At 43.3% G+C, this 17,785-nt stretch overlaps 1 long non-coding RNA gene across 1 annotated transcript in view; it reads right to left on the bottom strand.

Annotated features, from left to right (window-relative positions):
- Positions 1–1,406: 1,406 nt before the first annotated feature.
- Positions 1,407–17,785, bottom strand: part of LOC122808076 — a 45,672-nt gene continuing 29,293 nt past the window's right edge. Inside the window, exon 2 of the long non-coding RNA XR_006365782.1 lies at positions 1,407–2,849. This is a non-coding gene — a long non-coding RNA (uncharacterized LOC122808076). The remainder of the gene's footprint in view (positions 2,850–17,785) is intronic.

The following is a 17,785-nucleotide window of genomic DNA, read 5'->3' as shown; positions in this document are numbered from 1 at the left end:
AAGGAAAGGTATTTGAGAAGTAAAATGCCACCATAGAAGTATCAAATAGAGAAAAGTGTAAAGCAGTCAAGACAAGAAGTACCACTGTTAGAAGAATATAGAAGTGGGAACAGTTCATCAAAAACACTTAGAAATATAGACAAAGCAAAACACAGTATCAAAACAGACAGGCAGAAAAACCTAGAAGATATACAGATAAATGTAAAGGAAAGTACAAAATAAGCATCCATTGCTGACCCCAAAAAGTTTTAGAGAGTACTGGGAACCAAAGTAAAAGGAATAGAAACATAAAAAAAAATAGACACATTTTGGAGAAATTTGAAGACCTTGTGGAATATAGCAAAGATGCACAATGGATAAAATATTAAAATAAACAGTAAGGAGTTCTAATGTAGAATATATGAAATAGGATGAAGTAACAACTAGAGAAGCTGAAACAAAATCAAGAAAATCTCCTAAATGGAAAGCCCCAGATGTGAGTTGAATCATGTTCTGCATGCTCACATACTCCAAATAGCAAAACATAAATGAAAGGTATCTCAAGCTGACAAATCCGAAGTAAGATAATATTAAGCCCAGAAAACAAAAAGCAAATCTAACTGCTCAAAACAATACAAGACCAACCAGCTTTAAAGGTAATACTTCAATAAAATCACACACAAGCCTTTCAATGGCTTTCACTGTTAAGCTTTTACAAGTGTATTAACAAAAACTATACATTACAACCCTTCTATATATAAACAACTAAAACAATTGCATGTTACATATTAAATACAGATAAAGTCACATGATAATGCTTCAATTCATAAAATAGAGGTAAAGCTATTTTCTTCTTCCCTGTAACCTTAAGAGGGGTTTTATATATATTTTCGTCTCGTGAAAATGCAGTTTGGTTATCTGGGCTTTCGTTGTTTCAAAGTAGATATATATACATATGAGTTTTTAAGTAATCACCAGTGAGTTTGATTCAAGACACAAAACACTGAACAAACACATCTGTGATTACCATTAATCTCAACTAAAATCATGAAAACAGTAATCACAAATGTAAACTGATAGAGTTCCACTACTACACACCCAAAACTAAATGTACTAACTCTATGGTTGCACAAACATGAATTTATGCAGGTAGAAATATTAGTTTAGTACCGGGTACTGGAAAATAACTGAGGAAGGCAACGTCACCTTCCCAAGCAGAGGCAGTAAGCATGTTACAGCTGAAGAAAATATCAGTTGTAATTAACCATAAGGTCTCCTCTAAAGTTTAAAAGTCTAGTAAAGCCCTTAGAAAAGTCTTCTGTAAACAGCATTAATACATTTAATGGGAGCTATGCAATCTGATTGCAGATTTGCATACAAGCAGTATTGTTGCTGGCATTGTAAATTACCATATATACAAATAAAACTAGGATGTCAATTATTATATTTCAGATGTGTTGCATAGCACAGTACTTATGCCAAGGGCTAAAACATAAAACAGAATATAGAGTAAATATAATTTATGCAGCTGTGAAATTACCAAAGAGTTCTGCACCTTATGATGTGAAATAAGGCAATGAACAACTAAGTAATCATAAAGAGATATGGATGTGTGAGTAGTGTAGCAGTGATTTCCATTGTTGGTTCAAAAATGAAAAATGTTTAGTTCATAATTTACTTTTAAGTAATATTTCAGAACTGTAGCACATATACAGAGAATTCTGTTTTTTGTACAGGAAAATAAAACACAAGTATGATGCGATGAGAAAGACAATCTGATCAGTTTCTCCTTATTAGAAATGTGAAGATCAGTTTTCCTGTAACCTTACTAAAATGTAGATGTATTCATGACTTATAGTCAATACATTTAATTATAACAAGGCTTATTTTCAGAGTCAATAGTCTGGTACTATTATGTAAAAAAAAATCAGGCTTAATAAACTCCAGTGCTACATTGCACAATATAGTAGTTAGAAAACAGTGTTGATATATTTGTTGTAGAACAAATATAGCTAAGATTAGAAGACTAAAACACACTGCCCAATGAAAAATAACAAGAGGGTTGAGGCCCCAGTAAATGTGAAGGGATGCATTAACTTTGGGGCAGAGGAATGAGGAATTCAGCGAATGGTGTTGCAATAATAATTGTCCTTTACTTTGCTCTGTGTGATAAATTCATATTTTCCACTGTTATTTTCATTCAAGATAATCTAAAAATCATTATTTTTAAGCAACATCATCTAAAAGACATGCACCTTAGTGAAAAGAATAATGAAATGTGCAACAATGATCATATAAATGGACTGTCTGTAAACTGTCTTTGTACTCATTATGGAATTTGTTGACAGGAAGACTGGCATGTGCTTATAAATTAAAACAAATTATGACAGTCTGAGCCAGTATATACTCCGCATGGAGGATACTTATTTCTTTTGGACAGAAGAGGATGCATTAATAAACATGGGCAATTTTGTGGTACAGTGCTTCTGTGTGTACAAAAACAATATTACTATTATAAAATATTCCAATTCAGACTTGGTCAAAAAAATTGTAACAAAGGGTTTGTAAAAGTAATTTGTTACATGTGGTTTCACACCAATGCTTTAATACAAACATTTGCAACATTTGGACCAATTAACAAAAGTCTTTTTTTTTTCTTGGCTTTACAACATTGCCTTCCTAAATGACCTTATAAGTCCCTTCTTGTTAAGACATCACACATCCATCACTGACCATCATGGAGTAGATGTAGGGTCTCCAGGAGTACATTTTATTATTGCGTACTCAGATGTCTCATTAATCTGTGGCTTTGATGAACTTGGTACTGGATTCAGTGCAACTGTGGTGTACACAATTTCCTTGTTTTGATCCTGAAGACAAACAAAATATATCAGTGTTCTGTCTGTTAAAAGAAATACATGCAAATAAATTGTTCATTGTGAGCAATAAAAAAAGCCCTTAGAAGAGGTAGCTTCTTTGGAATTTCATTTCTTTCTTCCTAGCTAGCTCATGGCAGAATGCTGTCTTTCTGTACTCATCATTATGTAAAACTAAAATATGTACTTGAATAAACATTATAAACTACCCTGAGTTATTTACATTTAGACATGTTCTGTGCAGAGATTTTATCTTGCAGAGTTTCTCATGAAAATGTGCCAGGGGTTCAGCAGGACTACCTGGTTAACAAATTTCAAACAAACAAGACCATCATTAATGTCTGTTTTGCCTGTACTCATTAATACAACAACAACTATCCCTGGGATTCATGAAGCTTGCACCAGGCGCAGGCGTAGCATAGGTGGAATAACACCAAATATGGCCGTCGAGCGATTCAGGTACGATCCAATACCACGTGCACTACCGGCGTATGCCAGAACTGCGCAGCCCTAGGCATAGGTATGCTAATCACCCCATGCGCAGTGTCGCACCATGCAAATGAATGCAGATAGTGATTCATGAAGTGGTGCAGGTGTAGCGTAAGCCCACGGAAATGTAAACCAAAAAACATGGTTTACATTTTCCCAAACAGAACATCGGAGCTTTGGAAGCGGACCAGACTTATGTATTACAAAGTTAACATATGCCAATGGCTAAATACACAGCCAATGGCATAAGAAATGATGCACAATACTTAAAAAATAAAATTTAATGTCATGTCCACAGTAACGTACAGTACAACCGCAGGGCATGTGTGCGCAAACTGGAACATAAAGAAAATATATAAAAATGTCATAAAACCGCAATGTAATACAAATCAGGTTTACACCATAATACACAATGATAGGCATGGAACACCACAACAAAGGTGCAAGGGTTGCTAAGGGCCTGCGACAGTGTTTGGCGTGGTAACTATGAATTAGTAGTCAATGCCATGCAAATGCGGCAGATAATACTGAATCGCAAATGTCCCGCTGGATGAAGGTTGAACCATACGGCGCAGTGCTATAATACCGAGGAGTGGCTCAGAGGAGATACATGACATCAGCAGAGGGGTGTGCCACCGTAGCAGCAAGCACATTGGAGCAATGCAAACTGGCCTGGCCGTTGCTAAGCAAAGCTGCAGGACAGGGTTGGGGAGGAAGGTATAGAATCGTTTACTTGAGAGCACACATGGTGCCCAAAAGCGCATGTGTACAGGGATGAAAACCTGCCCGAAACCCAGTAAGTGGATGCACGCGGCACGAACAATAGCACAAACAGGAAGGTCAGGAGAAGAAAAGAAGGAAATGCAGAAGTAGGGTAACTGGCGTACTAATGAGCAATCAACACCAATCAACTCACGGTGGCCAATCGACGGCAGCTGTCAAGTCTGCTCGCAGAAACCTGCAAAACATGATAGGGGAGGCATCGGAATGCAAAGAAAGGAGGGGAGGCATTGGATTGCAAAGATAGGAGATCTGTCATAGCAGAGCAAAGCAAACCGACAGTAGACCGGCAATAGCACACATTACGTAAGATACGGCATGTCCAGGAAAGTACAAATGAAAGCAGGCTGCTGGATGCATGCCAGAAAATGGTAGGTGGAACATGCAGAAATGTAAAGGGAAGGTCAAGAGGTAATCCACGGCAGCCAAATGTAATTCAACACCAAAGGCACCACAATAGTAGTTCTGGTAGTAAAACACATAAGATACCCTGTAGCTATGATCGTACATACACAACCTATGACTCCATCGGTGTTCACAGCACAATAGTATAAAGTGTGAAAGCACCCTACACACACCTGTGAATTCCCAAACACTGCACCATAGGTGTAAACACATGGGGAACTTTTAAAATGTACATGTCGGGAGCTGCCATAGCTGTGACTCATCAGCATGTGTTAGAGACTGATGGTGTTGTGGAGAATGATGCCGACAACCACCACAGGCCCCGGAGGAGAAGAAGAGTGTTCAGACCAAGGGTAACCTACCAGGGGCTACATGAGCTGTAGATAGTAGAGCGTTACAGGGTGGACAGGGACATCTTACAGCAAATAGTGGAGCTGTGCTGACCACACCTGAGAACCAGAAATAACAGAGGGGAACCCATCCCAGTGGACACAAAGGTATGTGTAAGCATGCGAATACTAGCCACAGGTACCTTTCAAAGGCCAACTGGAGATATAATGGGGATCTCACAGGCATCAGCATCCAGGGTACTACACCAGTTCCTGGATGCCATGTTACCACATGCCACTGAGCATATATACTTCCCCCGAACTCAGGAGGAGTTGGCCGGCAATATGCGTCACTTCCACTATGTGGCACACTACCCGGAGGTACTGGGTGCGACAGACTGCACGCACATACAAATCAAGTCACCACCCGGTGAGCATGGTAGGCGCTACATAAACTGCAAGGGATTCCACTCCATCAACTGCCAGGTTGTGTGCAATGCCCAGGGCATTATCATGGATGTGTGTGCTGGCAGCCCTGGAAGCTACCATGACTCCCATATCTGGCATGCCTCACAGCTGTATCAGGTATTTGTCAGGGGGGAGATCCCACATGGCTACCTTGTGGGGGATGCTGGCTATGCACTGGAGCTGTGGATGATGACTCCAATCAGAAATGCACACACACCCATGCAAGAACACCATAATGAGGCACACGCACAAACCAGAATCATCATAGAGCGTGTGTTCGGGATGCTGAAATCACGGTTCCGGTGCTTGGACACATCTGGTGGAACCTTGCAGTACTCTCCAGGCACGTGTGCCCACATTGTCATAGTATGTGCCATGCTACATAATATGATCCTGCGGAAACAGCTGCAGCAGGGACAAAATGGTGAAGGCCGTCATAGCCCACCGCAATTGCCAAGGCCATCACAGGCACAGAGGGATTCAGACCATGAACACACTGTGCCAGCCCCAGTAGGCAGATGGAGGCGTGCCCAATATGCCTACGCCTTGGCAAAGAGGGAACGTATAGCACATATTCTGACAATGTAGGCCCCTACGGACTGACACACCTCTCCACCTGCACACACAGTAAAATGGATGGCACACAAGCACGACCACCTGTATATTGTAATGTATAGGTGGCCCACTGTGTGAATCCCACATAGGCAGCCCTCAAACATTGTACACACAACAGCTATAGGAACAAGGAATGTCAACACCTAAACAGTACATGCGCCTATCACCATATGGTGGTCCTGTGTGTATAGGTTCCCAGGTACAACGGTAGGTTCACAGCCGACTGTCAGAGGCCATACACCAAATGGGGCAAACAGTGTCCACTGTCACCACAACATCGAGTAACTGTCGCGTAGAGGAGTAGAGGCAATCGTGGGAGCACATGTGTGTAAGCACTGTTCTGCACACACTCAGCACAGAGTTCCTGCTGCATTAATGAGGGGCTGCACATAATATAATCATGGATGTTGTGTCAAGGCATGTGGTGTACCCATGACAGGTATTCATCACCCCAGCATGCTCCACCCAGGGTCATTTGAAGGTGTAGCACAGTATTGTGTGTGGCTCACTGAGATATACATACCCAGTGCCGGAGCACATCCAGTAAACATCACATGGACATACCATTAACTGGACTCATCAATATGTAAACTAACTGAGTTACCCATGTGAGTGCAGTATGGAGTAACAGCCGTAGTATACTCCACATACAAAACGACATAACACGTGTACAAATCCCAGATGGCCATATGTTAAATGCAGTGACCGTCGTGCATGTTCCTGGTCCCACGTCCTGCAAGGGATGTAACGTAATCCCGAAGGCACAAGTAATGCATGTTGGATGCAGGTCAGCAGATCATGTTTAGCACACGTTACCGGGAATATGCATTGCCGACTGCTGGTAAGCGACATTTAAATATGACTATATGGATATGCGCAAAACAGGGATAAGCTACACCGAATATCGTGCAGATCACGGTCAGTGATGTCCAGAACAGGTGAAACCAGCATTATTCACCCCTGTACTAATAGCGCCTGCTCTGAAGGGTAAAATGACCACTGCCAGGTGTAGAACACGCAATCATGTATAGAATCACCTAACACTATTGCTAGGCAAGATGTACCTATGGTAGGGTTGCCACCTCTTCAAATGACCAATGTGGGACATACGTCAGATGTCTGCAGGCCGACACATACACCCGGTTAGTATGAAATGCAGAACTTCACTGTTTTGCCTAGATAAAAGCTCATTCTTGTAATGTTCACTTACTTATTCTGTTTCTAGAACATATAGGTGGTTCAGATACAGAATAACTGTTTTATGCAAGTATGTTCTAAAATCCCAGGACATTTGCCATGTTCACAAATATTTTGCAGGACACAACTGCCCAAAGAGGGATTATCCCTCGCAGAGTGGGACAGCTGGTAACCCTAACCTACGGCAGGTGTGTAATGTGACAGGTACAGACACAAACGTGCGGAGCCCAGGAAACAGTATACCCCTACAAGTACACAATGAACGGTGTAGCTTACCTGTCACTTTCCCTGTCATATATATATATATATATATATATATATATATATATATATATATTTATTTATTTATATATGTACACATATATACATATATATAATACAGATAGAAAGGGCGATATATGTTGATATATACGGAGTCAGCGATATCTGCAAATATATATAGATAGGTCAACGACATTCAGAACACCTCGGAGGTACAAATAAATAGGATACCGCCAACTATGGAATGTGTAACATACCGACATGCCTAACCACGAGGCTGAAAGACCAAAAGAACACAGTACCGGAACAGTACAACCACAAGTAATAGTATGATGATATGAAGGGACATTTAGTTACCGCTGCCGGTGTTGCGGTCCACGTAGGTACTGTGTTCAACTGTGTTTGTGAGCACTGTAGTCTATGTATGTGTGTGTTGAGGGTGCTGTGTGCGTCTCCGTGTGACTGTAATGTGTGTGTGTGTGTCCGCATCATGCGTCTGTTAGTGCCAACTCGGAGGTAGATCATTATGGTAGGTGTGGGTATAGCTAGCCATAGGCATACGGTTATCACCTGTCCCACATTAGGAGGGACAGCCCCTCCCTGGGCAGGTGTGTCCTGACATGAAACATTACAAAGGGCAAATGTCCAGGATTGTAGGACATTAATATGTCCCATATATAATGTCATAGTTGCATTAAATAGTTATGCCTGTATGTAAGAAACGTAAATGTTACATGCAATATGATAGGTAGCCAAAGTCCCACAATAGGTATGTATTGAGGATAAAAGTATGTGCTAACCTTTGTACTGACCATGGCTATGTGTTGGCCTGTAAACATCGCTGTGCGTCCATAAGTGTCCAACAATGGCCATATGAAAGGTGGCAATCCATGGCAAAGAGGTTCTGTTACCAACACAACTGCAATGACTGCAAATATCTGGGACAGAAATACACGGATAGCTGTCAGTTAGACATATCCCATTACATATCGCTGCAATTCCGGAGGTATGGAAGTATCAACCTCACCTGCATACTATATAGAAACCAATTAACAATGGCCCAATGTACAATCCCGTAACATAAGTCTACTAACTGATAGCTCTTTAATTAGGGACAGAGCCCACACACATATATATGGAATATGTAGAAATGCAAGCCCCACAAACCTGTATATGCTACGTACACCCACCGACATCCCCCACACTAGAAACTATAGCAATACAGACTGCAATAACAGCACAAACATCCAATTAGTCAATTACATCTGCAGAACCATCAACATACCTTGTGAGAGATACAATTAAAGGTGCCATGCAAAATTGCAGCCGTTATATAATGGAACAAACGGCAATGTTACAGGTTTTGTTTGCAATAGTCCGTTATCAGACGTTGGGATGACAGGAACACCCACATGTTGAACCACATACTCTAGCTGTCACACACAATCCACGGGGGACATGAATCCAAAGAATAATTGTCTCTATGCATAGCAGTTTCAATTACACATAACAAAACACAATACAGGTCATCTCCCCGAAGGTAGGGCAAATGGGCAATGCCCAAGTGGAGAATTAAATTATACCCCACTGTTGGCACGTAATTGGCAAATGGAGTAGCTGCACAGCTGATATGCAAGTAATTAGTCACTCAGGGACACCAATTGGCGGGAGGAAACCACATGTTACAGGTATCGACGTATATAAGGATGACTTGCTAGACATTCAAACCGTATGCTCATACAAACTACCTGTTTAAGCAGTGTGAGAGAGATAGAGATGAAAGTCTGTAATGATAACAAGGTATGTAGAACACTCGGTATGTAAGTTTATGTATAGCATGTTTTTTATTAATTATGTACTGTATGTATAGCCTGATTTGCATTAATTAAAAGTGTCCGCAATGCATAAAGTGGGAAAAGGTATTTATGTAGTGATGTCTTGCTGAGCATACAAATGCATGTAGAAACTGTGCATCCAGCTGTGGGCCACAAGGTACACATCACAGACATCACGAGGGATGCTACATGAGGGCTTTAAACAGAACATTTCCATACAACCCTCCGTCAGTGGTAGGGTATGTCCAACAAGTATGTGCCATAGCAGGGGATAGTATATGTTGATACAGTAGGCATGTGTATGGGCATATAACGACAATGACATGTCTAAGGTGGTCCCGCTGTGCAAGTATGCTTTGCATTATAGGATAGTATGTGAAATATGTGTAATGTATAGTATTGTAGGTAGATATGTCAGATATTCTACACAGCATAACAGGCATATCATGCATACCAAAGGTATCGTCTATTGGCATGTACAATAACAGGATACATGTGGCTTGTAGGCACGGGACATTGCAATAGCATGATAGCTAATCTAAATGGAAGGGCTACCAAGTAACCATGCACACAGGACATGTAATAGCTTCACAGGTTCATAGTGGGGTACTATGCAGTCTGGCAAGTCTATGTGTAAGCACAACTACAGTGTTCACACCAGTGGCACCTCTCTAGGGTAGTGTCCTGTGAACAGCAGAGCCATGTGTTACCTGCACCTCTGCACAGAACAGCCACTGCAGTGAGCCCTGGCGTACATGTGTCTCCCAACCACCAAGGGAGGTATCACATGAACAGTGCTACTGCGTGTCCCTGCGTGATGTACATAGGACTCATTTTCCAAAGCAAAGTAAGTGACCAGTTTGGGAATGTAACCCTCAAGCACATCCCACTCATTGTTGCATGTGTGCACATATCCATGAGCATGTTTCTCACAGTGGCTTTTGCTTATGTCGTGTATGTGGAGTATATCCATTAATATTGTTGTGGACATGGGCCCTGTCTGTTCAGCAGAGGTCACCCCTGAGTATGTAGTATGCAAATGTGTACAGACGTGGTGTCCATAGTTCAGCCGCATACTTTAACTGTCAGAGCTCAATAAACGTCATGGCGTGTTAATGGTGTGGTATGTAAAGCTGTAGCTCTTGTGTAAGGTACACCCTAAATGGGGTGGTGTACCCTTGAATGTGTGTAGATGTCTTGAGTTCAGAGGTACAATGGGTGCCTATGTACCAGCTACACACCCAGTACAGATAAGTGTGGCCACATAGAAGGATATCCACACCACAGTAGCAATACGGTAACCACAGGAGTGGGTGCAACGTATGTGTGTACTACAAACATGTACAATGTGACATGTATGTAGGGGACTACCACCTATGTGATAGTCAGTGGGTGAATGGTGTAATGCAAAGGTGATGTTCATGCACCTTGTGTCATGCAGCTTGAGGCCATGATATTCATATCAGGTATCTGTCACAGTGACACCCATATGGATGGAGTCAGTATCAGCCGGTGGATCAATCATGGCACTTTGTATGCAGGTGTTTGTAAAGCTAGGCAGGAAAGTCCTCTGTGCTAGCCTGTACCTCAGGGAAGCATATACTGAACATGTGGGGCCCAATGACTGAGGACTGTGGTATGGCAAATGTAACTGAAATGCAGTAGGTACTATGGTATGCTACCCTCATTGTGTGTGTCCTGTTCATGAGCCAGGTTGCATAATATCCTGAGACATAGGGTACGATGTGCAGGAGGATGTGTATGTTGTCAATACCAGAATGGAGAACGGTGCTGAAAGGCAATGAGAGGACAATGTAAGATGTGTGGACTCCCGTACCATCATCAACTACCCTGGTAACTGTATGAAAGGAGTGAACCAGGTGTAGAGGCCATGCTCTGGCCCTAACAAGTCCAACCTGGGTGGCATCAAAGGAACGGAGCCCAACAATGTCTCTGTGAATGACGTCCTTGATGATGTGCCCCATAGCCATGCAGAACAGTCCAGTCAGGTGTGTAAGACTATAGTCCCACTCGTGCATTGTGGTGCCACCTGTGTGGAGTGTGATAAATGTTGCTGTGTGCCATTCAGGGGCCACAATGTCTGATACAAGGCTATTACTGAATATGGTGGCCTAGTGGGGAGACATGTCGTCCAGAGGTTTGTGGATATCACAGCCTGGGACTTTGCAAGGTGACATGGGGCCAGTGTCCCAGGACATATAGAGTGCAGGTTAGTACTGTGTAGGTGTGACCGCAGGGACACCACAATGTTCCTGCATGGATTGTGGCCCTGTAGTGAGAAAGAGGGTGTAATGTTAGCATTGAATCCATCCTCTAGCATGTTGCCAACATCACCTGGGTCTGTAATGTTCCTGAGTGACTGTTGTATGTGAGAGCAGATGTGGGTGTTGCCAGCGACTACTGACATACCACCATAATGCCTTGTGGTACACCCTGGAAAGTGTCGCATTAATGTTTACCTAGCCAGTCTTGGAGTATGTGATGAGGGATCCCGTGGCCCTACCGAGGCTGACCAGTGAGCTACCCCACCCATGGGATTGTACACCACAGTGCAACAGCCTCCATCTGTTGTTGTACATTATGTCCATGGAACTTGACCACCTGAGTGGCGTCTGTTATCTGGTGTGTACCATCATGGCTCTGTGTGGAATAGCATGATCCATGCAATCGTGTACTTGCTAATGAAGTGCACTGGGGTATGTTTCAGCATTTGTAAGTGCATTGTCCATCTGCACAGGTGTCATGGCCCCACTTTCCTGCTCATATATATATATATATATATATATATATACATACATATATATATATATATTTATATATGTACACATATATACATATATATAATACAGATAGAAAGGGTGATATATGTTGATATATACGGAGTCAGCGATATCTGCAAATATATATAGATAGGTCAACGACATTCAGAACACCTCAGAGGTACAAATAAATAGGATACCGCCAACTATGGAATGTGTAACATACCGACATGCCTAACCACGAGGCTGAAAGACCAAAAGAACACAGTACTGGAACAGTACAACCACAAGTAATAGTATGATGATATGAAGGGACATTTAGTTACCGCTGCCGGTGTTGCGGTCCACGTAGGTACTGTGTTCAACTGTGTTTGTGAGCACTGTAGTCTATGTATGTGCGTGTTGAGGGTGCTGTGTGCGTCTCTGTGTGACTGTAATGTGTGTGTGTGTGTCCGCATCATATGTCTGTTAGTGCCAACTCGGAGGTAGATCATTATGGTAGGTGTGGGTATAGCTAGCCATTGGCATACGGTTATCACCTGTCCCACATTAGGAGGGACAGCCCCTCCCTGGGCAGGTGTGTCCTGACATGAAGCATTACAAAGGGCAAATGTCCGGGATTGTAGGACATTAATATGTCCCATATATAATGTCATAGTTGCATTAAATAGTTATGCCTGTATGTAAGAAACGTAAATGTTACATGCAATATGATAGGTAGCCAAAGTCCCACAATAGGTATGTATTGAGGATAAAAGTATGTGCTAACCTTTGTACTGACCGTGGCTATGTGTTGGCCTGTAAACATCGCTGTGCGTCCCGCAAAGTGTCCAACAATGGCCATATGAAAAGGTGGCAACCCATGGCAAAGAGGTTCTGTTACCAACACAACCACAATGACTGCAAATATCTGGGACAGAAATACACGGGATAGCTGTCAGTTAGACATATCCCTTTACATATCGCTGCAATTCCGGAGGTATGGAAGTATCAACCTCACCTGCATACTATATAGAAACCAATTAACAACAGCCCAATGTACAATCCCATAACATAAGTCTACTAACTGATAGCTCTTTAATTAGGGACAGAGCCCACACACATATATATGGAATATGTAGAAATGCAAGCCCCACAAACCTGTATATGCTACGTACACCCACCGACATCCCCACACTAGAAACTATAGCAATACAGACTGCAATAACAGCACAAACATCCAGTTAGTCAATTACATCTGCAGAACCATCAACATACCTTGTGAGAGATACAATTAAAGGTGCCATGCAAAATTGCAGCCGTTATATAATGGAACAAACGGCAATGTTACAGGTTTTGTTTGCAATAGTCCGTTATCAGACGTTGGGATGACAGGAACACCCACATGTTGAACCACATACTCTAGCTGTCACACACAATCCATGGGGGACATGAATCCAAAGAATAATTGTCTCTATGCATAGCAGTTGCAATTACACATAACAAAACACAATACAGGTCATCTCCCCGAAGGTAGGGCAAATGGGCAATGCCCAAGTGGAGAATTAAATTATACCCCACTCTTGGCATGTAATTGGCAAATGGAGTAGCTGCACAGCTGATATGCAAGTAATTAGTCACTCAGGGACACCAATTGGCGGGAGGAAACCACATGTTACAGGTATCGACGTATATAAGGATGACTTGCTAGACATTCAAACCGTATGCTCATACAAACTACCTGTTTAAGCAGTGTGAGAGAGATAGAGATGAAAGTCTGTAATGATAACAAGGTATGTAGAACACTCGGTATGTAAGTTTATGTATAGCATGTTTTTTATTAATTATGTACTGTATGTATAGCCTGATTTGCATTAATTAAAAGTGTCCGCAATGCATAAAGTGGGAAAAGGTATTTATGTAGTGATGTCTTGCTGAGCATACTAACGCATGTAGAAACTGTGCATCCAGCTGTGGGCCACAAGGTACACATCACAGACATCACGAGGGATGCTACATGAGGGCTTTAAACAGAACATTTCCATACAACCCTCCGTCAGTGGTAGGGTATGTCCAACAAGTATGTGCCATAGCAGGGGATAGTATATGTTGATACAGTAGGCATGTGTATGGGCATATAACGACAATGACATGTCTAAGGTGGTCCCGCTGTGCAAGTATGCTTTGCATTATAGGATAGTATGTGAAATATGTGTAATGTATAGTATTGTAGGTAGATATGTCAGATATTCTACACAGCATAACAGGCATATCATGCATACCAAAGGTATCGTCTAGTGGCATGTACAATAACAGGATACATGTGGCTTGTAGGCACGGGACATTGCAATAGCATGATAGCTAATCTAAATGGAAGGGCTACCAAGTAACCATGCACACAGGACATGTAATAGCTTCACAGGTTCATAGTGGGGTACTATGCAGTCTGGCAAGTCTATGTGTAAGCACAACTACAGTGTTCACACCAGTGGCACCTCTCTAGGGTAGTGTCCTGTGAACAGCAGAGCCATGTGTTACCTGCACCTCTGCACAGAACAGCCACTGCAGTGAGCCCTGGTGTACATGTGTCTCCCAACCACCAAGGGAGGTATCACATGAACAGTGCTACTGCGTGTCCCTGCGTGATGTACATAGGACTCATTTTCCAAAGCAAAGTAAGTGACCGGTTTGGGAATGTAACCCTCAAGCACATCCCACTCATTGTTGCATGTGTGCACATATCCATGAGCATGTTTCCCACAGTGGCTTTTGCTTATGTCGTGTATGTGGAGTATATCCATTAATATTGTTGTGGACATGGGCCCTGTCTGTTCAGCAGAGGTCACCCCTGAGTATGTAGTATGCAAATGTGTACAGACGTGGTGTCCATAGTTCAGCCGCATACTTTAACTGTCAGAGCTCAATAAACGTCATGGCGTGTTAATGGTGTGGTATGTAAAGCTGTAGCTGTTGTGTAAGGTACACCCTAAATGGGGTGGTGTATCCTTGAATGTGTGTAGATGTCTTGAGTTCAGAGGTACAATGGGTGCCTATGTACCAGCTACACACCCAGTACAGATAAGTGTGGCCACGTAGAAGGATATCCACACCACAGTAGCAATACGGTAACCACAGGAGTGGGTGCGACATATGTGTGTACTACAAACATGTACAATGTGACATGTATGTAGGGGACTACCACCTATGTGATAGTCAGTGGGTGAATGGTGTAATGCAAAGGTGATGTTCATGCACCTTGTGTCATGCAGCTTAAGGCCATGATATTCATATCAGGTATCTGTCACAGTGACACCCATATGGATGAAGTCAGTATCAGCTGGTGGATCAATCATGGCACTTTGTATGCAGGGGTTTGTAAAGCTAGGGAGGGAAAGTCCCTCTGTGCTAGCCTGTACCTCAGGGAAGCATATACTGAACATGAGGGGCCCAATGACTGAGGACTGTGGTATGGCAAATGTAACTGAAATGCAGTAGGTACTATGGTATGCTACCCTCATTGTGTGTGTCCTGTTCATGAGCCAGGTTGCATAATATCCTGAGACATAGGGTACGATGTGCAGGAGGATGTGTATGTTGTCAATACCAGAATGGAGAACGGTGCTGAAAGGCAATGAGAGGACAATGTAGGATGTGTGGACTCCCGTACCATCATCAACTACCCTGGTAACTGTATGAAAGGAGTCCACCAGGTGTAGAGGCCATGCTCTGGCCCTAACAAGTCCAACCTGGGTGGCATCAAAGGAACGGAGCCCAACAATGTCTCTGTGAATGACGTCCTTGATGATGTGCCCCATAGCCATGCAGAACAGTCCAGTCAGGTGTGTAGGACTATAGTCCCACTCGTGCATTGTGGTGCCACCTGTGTGGAGTGTGATAAATGTTGCTGTGTGCCATTCAGGGGCCACAATGTCTGATAAAAGGCTATTACTGAATATGGTGGCCTAGTGGGGAGACATGTCGTCCAGAGGTTTGTGGACATCACAGCCTGGGACTTTGCAAGGTGACATGGGGCCAGTGTCCCAGGACATATAGAGTGCAGGTTAGTACTGTGTAGGTGTGACCGCAAGGACACCGCAATGTTCCTGCATGGATTGTGGCCCTGTAGTGAGAAAGAGGGTGTAATGTTAGCATTGAATCCATCCTCCAGCATGTTGCCAACATCACCTGGGTCTGCAATGTTCCTGAGTGACTGTTGTATGTGAGAGCAGATGTGGGTGTTGCCAGCGACTACTGACATACCACCATAATGCCTTGTGGTACACCCTGGAAAGTGTCGCATTAATGTTTACCTAGCCAGTCTTGGAGTATGTGATGAGGGATCCCATGGCCCTACCGAGGCTGACCAGTGAGCTACCCCACCCATGGGATTGTACACCACAGTGCAACAGCCTCCATCTGTTGTTGTACATTATGTCCATGGAACTTGACCACCTGAGTGGCGTCTGTTATCTGGTGTGTACCATCATGGCTCTGTGTGGAATAGCATGATCCATGCAATCGTGTACTTGCTAATGAAGTGCACTGGGGTATGTTTCAGCATTTGTAAGTGCATTGTCCATCTGCACGGGTGTCATGACGTTAACAACCGCTGTCATAAGACGACTGTAGTAGGTGTTGTAGTACTCATGTACTGTGTATGCCGTAAAGGGTGTGGTGCCGGGATGTGGCTAACAAGGTTGATTAGCATATGTTTGGAATCCACCAATGAGGGGATAACTCCAGGTGTGGAACACCAGTCACATGTTGGTAGTGTTCATGTCAAGGTTAATGTTGGTCTTGGAGGTGGTGTGTATGGGTTGATCCAGCCGAGTGGAGGTTATGACTCATGGATGTGTCGGTACATGAGTGGCTATCCCAGTTAAGTGTGTGATAGTGTCAGTCACACATCAGTAGTAGCTGTCTGAGTCCTACTGTCCAGTACACCAACAAATGAGGTCTGGTAACTGTGGGGTATGTTGTTGAATCTGTAGCTTGTTACAATGTGTATAGCAGTTCTGGACACAGTTAGTTGCACGTGGAGCACCTCTGATGCATTGTGCTAAGTAACCAGCCAGGATGTGTGTACAACATAGTGGGATATGGGAACACCCAGCTGTGGGTGTGCTGGTCCAGGTATGTGCCTGAAAGGTATGGTCTGTCTATAACCTGTCATTGCAGGTGTGCTCTGCAGAGCCTAGAGGCAGGTCCTAGTCACTGCAGAGATATTGGAGTGGTGCATTATAAGGTGTGCCTTGCCTGCATGAGTCACAGAGGAAGATGCAAGCAATGTGCCAAATGACCCCATGTCCTGCTTGCCAGTTCCCGTTCTGCCAGTGACTGTTATTGGAAACTGTGCAAGACAGGCAGTATAGAGGCAGCAAGAGCCTTACATGTGATCTGTACTCCCAGAGCTGACAGGTGCAGGTCATCTGTGCCAAAGCATTCTGTTTGATCAGGTCAGTCAAAGCGGACAGATACCAGATGCCTGTGGAATGACAGCAGAAGCATAGGCAACTGTTGAAGTGACACAGTCAGTCATTGTACAGTGGTATCGGGTCCGGATGAATGCATAATGCTTCCCAGGGCTAGGCCCACACCTTCAGGGCTACAACACTGATGAGCTATTGCATGTCCCTGCACACGTAGTCTGTGAAGTGGCATCTCAGGGCAGTCACACTAACATGGAGAATGACAGTCACATCATACCTGGTGAGGTGTGGCATGGGTGCATAGGTTATGTTGCAGAACCAGTTACCCGACAGCAAGATGTAAGCGACTATCGCCTTGTGTAG

Source organism: Protopterus annectens, chromosome 8.part0 (genome assembly GCF_019279795.1).
Source record: "Protopterus annectens isolate FY-2018-M chromosome 8.part0, PAN1.0, whole genome shotgun sequence".
Lineage (NCBI taxonomy): Eukaryota > Metazoa > Chordata > Ceratodontiformes > Protopteridae > Protopterus > Protopterus annectens.
This window is presented reverse-complemented; position numbering and strand designations above follow the sequence as displayed.